Below are 8,175 nucleotides of genomic sequence, written 5' to 3' on the forward strand. Positions count from 1 at the left end.
TACCCGGCGAGGGTACGCGTTGATCTGACCCGCCCATGTTAACTGGGGGGGGGCTAATGTTACCATTACATCGTGAATTGCATTTCCTGTTCACCAACTGAACGGATCTGTGAGTGAACGAGTGAGTGAGTGAGTGAGTGAGTGAGTGAGTGAGTGAGTGAGTGAGTGAGTGAGTGAGTGAGTGAGTGAGTGAGTGAGTGAGTGAGTGAGTGAGTGAGTGAGTGAGTGAGTGAGTGAGTGAGTTGCATTTCCAGTTCATCGCGAGAACGGATCAGTGAGGGAACGAATCCTGACTTTCCCGTTCACGGACGAGTCAATGGGTGAACTGCCTTCCTTCCCGTGCATCAACGGATCAGTCAGTGAACGTGTTGCGTCTCCCTCCTGGCGTGAACTTTGTAAGCGAGAATGTCGATTTGCCAAGGAAAGAAAGAACCACTCACTGAAACAGCACTTCTTTTATGCACGTTTTCTCCAAGCTAACAGCTAACTTTATTGCATGAAGGGATGCGCCGTTATGCAACAACGGGGAGATTATGCTTCTCTTTGGGTAATCTTGATTTTATAGTTTTTAGATCACGTGTATGCATATATATATACGCCTAAATATCGTTATCCAAAATATCTACTGCAATTTCACATTAGATTGCTGGTTTGAAATTTACTATTATTATTTCTATTTTAAAAAACATTTATGTTAAAACTTGAGCTTTTCCTTGCCCTCCTGGGAGTCTAAGATCAGGGGATGTTTGAGAATATTTGTCATTTTTCACACGTCTTGAGTAGTGTTGTTAGTCACCTAAATGTTGAACCGATGCTGTGATGTACCGAAGTCAAATTCCTTGTTTGGCATGCTCAAACATGGCGAATAAAAATTCTTGAATCTTCAATCTTGTCTGGTGTTTTATTCCTTGTTTAGGTCCTGTGATTAGGTACACTTCATGGTACACTACACGAGGTAAAAAAAAATGAACAAATGAATGAAAAATGAATAATTGAATTGTTTGCATGTGCGTCCACATAAACAAAGCGAGATTCGAAATCTAAAAGCAGACACAGGTATTTGGTCGCACCTGGGATCGAACCAGGTTTATACTGAGCAAGAGGCAGTGACACTAACCAGTCGACTATTTCAACCCATTAGGGCTTGGCTGTTTGCACTCTTTTGTACTAGTCATGTGCATTCCAGTTCTTCAGTGAACTGCATATTTAGAATCGGTTCACTCAAAAGATTTGTTCAAAAGAATCGTTCACCGAATCGTTCGCTACACTTTCTTATTTATTTATTTATTTATTTATTTATTTATTTATTTATTTATTTATTTATTTTAACCTCGTACCTAATAACAGGCCACTTTATTAGGGCAATATCATGGTCAAAGGTCACAGGTGTCAAGCTCTAGTCCTCGGGCCGCGTTCCAATATGTTTTCCAAGTGACCCTCGTTAAGCGCAGGTGCGTGAAAACTTTTAGCCACTTTCACGTTCAAAAAGAGCTAAAAGTTTTCACGCACCTGCACTTAACGAGGGAATCACACGGACACTCCATTAGGTACACCGCCATTTTCAAGTGTACCTAATAACAGGCCACTTTATTAGGGAAATATTATGGTCAAAGGTCACAGGTGTCAAGCTCTAGTCCTCGGGGCTGCGTTCCAACATGTTTTCCAAGTTACCCTCGTTAAGCGCAGGTGCGTGAAAACTTTTAGCCACTTTCACGTTCAAAAAGAGCTAAAAGTTTTCACGCACCTGCACTTAACGAGGGAATCACACAGACACTCCATTAGGTACACCGCCATTTTCAAGTGTACCTAATAACAGGCCACTTTATTAGGGAAATATCATGGTCAAAGATCACAGGTGTCAAGCTCTAGTCCTCGGGGCCACGTTCCAACATGTTTTTCAAGATAATAAAGTGGCCTGTTATTAGGTACACTTGAAAATGGTGGTGTACCTAATGGAGTGTCCATGTGATTCCCTCGTTAAGCGCACCTGCGTGAAAAGTTTTTGGTCACTTTCACGTTCCGCAGGAGCTAAAACTTTTCACGCAGGTGCACTTAACGAGGGAATCACACAGACACTCCATTAGGTACACCGCCATTTTCAAGTGTACCTACTAGGCCACTTTATTAGGGCAATATCATGGTCAAAGGTCACAGGTGTCAAGCTCTAGTCCTCGGGCCGCGTTCCAATATGTTTTCCAAGTGACCCTCGTTAAGCGCAGGTGCGTGAAAACTTTTAGCCACTTTCACGTTCAAAAAGAGCTAAAAGTTTTCACGCACCTGCACTTAACGAGGGAATCACACGGACACTCCATTAGGTACACCGCCATTTTCAAGTGTACCTAATAACAGGCCACTTTATTAGGGAAATATTATGGTCAAAGGTCACAGGTGTCAAGCTCTAGTCCTCGGGGCTGCGTTCCAACATGTTTTCCAAGTTACCCTCGTTAAGCGCAGGTGCGTGAAAACTTTTAGCCACTTTCACGTTCAAAAAGAGCTAAAAGTTTTCACGCACCTGCACTTAACGAGGGAATCACACAGACACTCCATTAGGTACACCGCCATTTTCAAGTGTACCTAATAACAGGCCACTTTATTAGGGAAATATCATGGTCAAAGATCACAGGTGTCAAGCTCTAGTCCTCGGGGCCACGTTCCAACATGTTTTTCAAGATAATAAAGTGGCCTGTTATTAGGTACACTTGAAAATGGTGGTGTACCTAATGGAGTGTCCATGTGATTCCCTCGTTAAGCGCACCTGCGTGAAAAGTTTTTGGTCACTTTCACGTTCCGCAGGAGCTAAAACTTTTCACGCAGGTGCACTTAACGAGGGAATCACACAGACACACATTAGGTACACCGCCATTTTCAAGTGTACCTAATAGGCCACTTTATTAGGGCAATATCATGGTCAAAGGTCACAGGTGTCAAGCTCTAGTCCTCGGGCCGCGTTCAAATATGTTTTCCAAGTGACCCTCGTTAAGCGCAGGTGCGTGAAAACTTTTAGCCACTTTCACGTTCAAAAAGAGCTAAAAGTTTTCACGCACCTGCACTTAACGAGGGAATCACATGGACACTCCATTAGGTACACCACCATTTTCAAGTGTACCTAATAACAGGCCACTTTATTAGCGAAATATCATGGTCAAAGGTCACAGGTGTCAAGCTCTAGTCCTCGGGCCGCATTCCAATATGTTTTCAAAGTTACAATCGTTAAACACACGTGCGTGAAAAGATTTTGGTCATTTTCATGTTCATCAAGAGCTAAACCTTTTCACGCAGGTGCACTTTTTCCATGATAAAATACTTCAAGGTCCCAATGGGATTTGAACTCAGGTTGCAGGGGTGCAAGACAAGTGCACTAACCACTACACTACAAGGCCCTTGCTGGTGTCACAAGGAAGCTGCGTACTCTATATGGTTTAATGGAGCAGCTCGGGCTAAAAGACTTGTTGAACTCAAAGTCAGCCAATCGGAAATGCGAACGAGACGTTTCTTTCAGAGTTTTTATTGAGAATTTGAACAGTTTTGCAAGTTCCAAATCGCTTGTGCCGAATCTGCAGTCGCGAATCGCGAAACTGCGCAACCCGCCTTACCATAACAGTCGTAACTCGAGACGGGGAGTAAGATGACACGGGAGCAACTTGACATGACACTCAATGAACTATAGTAAATCAATTTATCCTTTATATATTGTGACAACCATGTGCATATAATATAACAGTTTTACCTTTGAATTTAGTATTTGCAAGAGGAGATAATGTCGTTGTCATCATCACTATTCTAATTTGTTTCGCTTGAATATTGAATAGTGAATATTTCAAATAATTTTATTTGTCTTCAGTTCTGAAATATTTAAAACCATGTAAAGAATATCTACTACACAGTCCACAAACTAACACGCAAGTAAGGTACAAATGCACAACCTAAACTGCATATATATAATGTATCTTTTTTTATCTGATGGCATAATAATGGTGACTGCTACCATGTGATTATTATTATTCCCTCCCCCCAGTACAAGAAAGTGATACGATTTCCAATCCAGTTTCCTGTTAAAGGACCCTTTTTGTCATCCAGCCTGCACTTAGCTTTCCAGCAACAGCAGCATCAGGACCGAAACTATACCACGTGACTGTACAGTCAATCAGTACTGTGCAGAAAGCTTGCTCTCCTGTGCAATCCAGCAACCCCACACCACAATCTGAGATTTTGCCATCATAAAAATACCCATAATTCAGTGTTAGCTCTCTCTCTCTCTCTCTCTCTCTCTCTCTCTCTCTCTCTCTCTCCCTCTCTGTCTGTTTCTCTCTCTCTCTCTCTCTCTCTCTCTCTCTCTCTCTCTCTCTCTCTCACTCAACCTGTCAGCAATCCTTCTTTAAACCACTAGAGGACAGTGTTTTCTAAGGTGATACAGTGCAACTAAGCATTTGTAGTGAGAGAACATTTTGATAACCCCAAAACAGTATTGTGTGGTCTTGAATCATCATTTTTACAAAATTCAAAAAATAGAAACACATTCTTGTTCTGTACATATACTTTAAATGTGAACAAAAACGTATAATACCACAAAGTCATGCAGTAAATAATTGAGACTATTTTAAATATACACCCAAAAAATTGTCACATTATTTTGTCTAGCCCTGAACAACAATATCATACTTGTGTCAGAGACCATGTTCTTCCCATAACAGCAACCAAATTCAACTAATTGAGTAGGTCATTGGAAAATCTGTATTTTTTATGCTACAATACTAAATGTGCCTTGTCTTTCTGTCTCAAATCATGTGATGAGCTCATTCAGCAGGCCTGCATCGTGAATACGCAAATGTGAGGAGTTCATGCTCTATGTAATCAGAACATCATTAGAACTGAAGATTCTTCAAGGTTAGGAGATTGAGAGCACAATGCCTTTTAAGACCAATAAAATTATATTGGGATCATAAAAAAAACGTATCAGTAATTTGCCTTGGATAGCACACACAAAAGTAGCAGATTGAATACCCATCGTGATTTATTCAGTTTATTGTTGTATTGGCCTGGAGTCGGCTTGTTCCATCCCACAATGCCACACAACGACGCAAATGTCCTCCAATTCTACCTGTGCAAAGTCTCTGAAATTATCCAGTAAAAGAAAAGTCCACCCATGTGCAAAGTTAGACTGTGCTTTGCACTAGACTTGCGCTTGGCACAAAAGTAGACTTGTATCATCGCAGGACAGTTTGCCCTCAGTGCTTGAATATAAATTTGTAAAGACCTTTTGAGTTGTGTTTTATTAGAAAAGCACTCTATAGACGGAGTCCGTTTACTGCAGACAGTTATTAATGGTGACTGTCACACCCAAATATATTTGGTTGAATTTCATCCCCATTTTCCTCTTCCCCAGAGCTTTAAAGTAGCAGTGCACAAGAAGCTAATCTCTCAGCACGACAGGCTGGCTAATGGTAAATGTCAGTGTAACTGATGGAGCTGCTGTCCACATTGACCTGTTTACAGACACTAAACGCTACAGGCGTGAATGGCGACCATGATAAATAACTTATACACAAAAACTAAAATAATAGCTAGTGGAAAGGAATCATCAGCATGTATAGGATAGCTGCTGACGTCCCAGCTTCCAAATCAGTCAAATCAGCTTCAGAAAAATGCTGAGCCGTGATTGGTTGAGGCAACTGTGATTTTCAATTAACAGCAAGTGGCAAAACAAAAAACAAAAACAAGTGGTTTAATTCATATTCCACAAACAAAAGATTAATCAGAACACTGTGTGTTGACTAGTTGGGCTGGACAGAACATATTAGTACAAAGAAAATATTTGGATTGACTTTAACTCCTCCACTGCCGTTGACAAGAATAGACGTCAAACATCACTTTGTACTAAGCTGGCAGTGAATGAGTTAAGATGAAAGCAACAACAGAAGGCCCCATTCTTGGTAGGGTCTTCATAAAACCAAAATGAACGGCGCAGCAGTCGAAATTAACTCCTTAACCTTTCTAATCATGTCATCAAACAACGGTCGATCTCCCTCACCCAAGCGAAGAAAGAGCTGGAAAGAAATGTATTCTGTTACTAATGGTGTTGACAAATGCGGTCTGACTGGATCGCCATTTTAGAGCACAATCAAATTGTCCAGCAGAATTGCATTATACTGCGAGTTATCATATAATTGCATTTTCATGTGCACATCATGTCAGGGTGCCCCACTTAGCTGTATTTCTTGTCGCAGTTTAAACACCACATGCTTTATATTCTCATGCATTCTTGTGCTTTTTACCCTTATTCGTTTATTGTTGGCTCCGCCCCTTCCACTTTTCCCACAGGCGACAGTTGCAATTGCACTTTCATGTTTTCCTTCATCTTTAAACTGTGCCAGTTATGTTTTGAAGGGATGACAGTCAGCTATTCACAGCTGCTATGGCTCCATGAATGCATGCTCCTCTCCAAGGTAAGGGGGAGGAGACTCATGATTGATGGCTCGTTTCCCTCATCATCTGTGCAGTCTTTCACATTACAGAAAATAATAACACTTTAAATTGTTCCGAATTGTTATGTATCAGACGCGTTCCTTCCTCAGAGAGGCTGTGAACGGTACTGTCCAGTTCCAAGTGTGGAAGGACTCCACATCAGCCAATTTAGTCCACCGTTGGCGTGGAGAATCTTTGCCATGCAGCCACTTGTATTGACAGCACGGTGTATTGAGTGAAACAAGCAAGCGCTAGTCCAGTCGACCTGGATTACCTTTAACAGTGGGCTTGAGGGTACGAACTGTCAGCAGCGGAGACTTGCAATTGCTATTCATTTGGCCTCGCTGCTTTGGCAATTATGTGACATCATGTCCATTGTCAGTCTGCGAGAGGGCAGGCAGGGACGTAAGTGCTGTTGCTCGAACCATGTACACATTGAAGTTGTCATTTTTATTCTAGAGAATGACTTGGAAGGCATATTGTTAAAAAACCCATTAAGCAACCACCCCCCTTTTATATTAGTGTTTGCCAACAGGACTGACTTTGGTTCCTATTTTCCTCAAGTCAAACGAGTTGTTGCAAAGAACACAATAAAGGACAATAATTTTGTTATAAGTAATTTCATATGCAAATGTACAGTTAAAAATAACTGAAATTATTTGACATGATTATGCAGCACGTTGACAAGGTACTTAATATAATTACATAGATGCATAATGGTAGTCAGAGATGGCTCCATGAAATTATCATTTTAATTTGTCTGGAGTGGAATGAAATGTCATTTAGATATGTTCTAAAAGCCAGTGGCTATCGGATGCATTATTTAGAAGAACTGAAGCAATGAGCATAAATGTTACTTTGAGTAAATTGATGATAATAAGTAACTTTTATGCGACGACGCAGTGTTCATTTGTTTTCTAGTTATTTTCACTGCTTTAAATTGGCTGAAATTGCGTAAAAATTACAGACGAGGCGGACATGGACCATTAGTCTCCATTTGTGGAAAAAAATGAATTTTACCATATTTGGGCATAGGAGGTTTTGTTATATGTATTCCGCTTATTAAGGTATTATTTCTGAACATTGGTTCCACCTCATGCTGAAATCATCTGTTATTTTTTCAAACACACAATTACAATATTACAGAGTAGTTGCAACCAACTGTATTGGTCGATGAATTCCTGTGACAGAACATTCAAACAAAACGTATTTCACGCACCTTGCTGTCGGGGGAGTGTTAAATGTGTTAGCTGCTGATAATAAGCTCTTTTAAATCAAAGTGCTGCTATTTCAAAGTATCTTATGCTTGATGGTTTTTATTTCTGAACTGCACATTGTGTGAACAGATGGAGGAAGACGTCATCAAGGTTGATCAAGCTTAACAATTTAGTATTGGAATGGAGCCTATTAAACCATTTGCTGTCATCCTTTCAGTCTCAGAAGTGATTTATCCCTTGGTGAACTCATTAAATGGGTTTCATCCAAATCGCTAAGCATAGGATTGATTTTAGTCTCCAAAAGCCACTTTGTCAAAGGACAGTGTAACATCCAATAATTTGCAGGGTACAATGCTCGAAAGTAATGTTACTTTCCCTTTCTGACTCTGATTCCATTCCAACCAATAAAAGGTGTTTTCCTCTTGTGAAGTGTCTTTGCATGCAATGAGTTTGCTGTGGACTATAAGTCTGTATTGTTTGTAGTGTTATTATAGGT

This window comes from Syngnathus floridae, chromosome 9 (assembly GCF_059516105.1).
Source record: "Syngnathus floridae isolate MCC-2025c chromosome 9, RoL_Sflo_1.0, whole genome shotgun sequence".
NCBI classification, from domain to species: Eukaryota; Metazoa; Chordata; class Actinopteri; order Syngnathiformes; family Syngnathidae; genus Syngnathus; species Syngnathus floridae.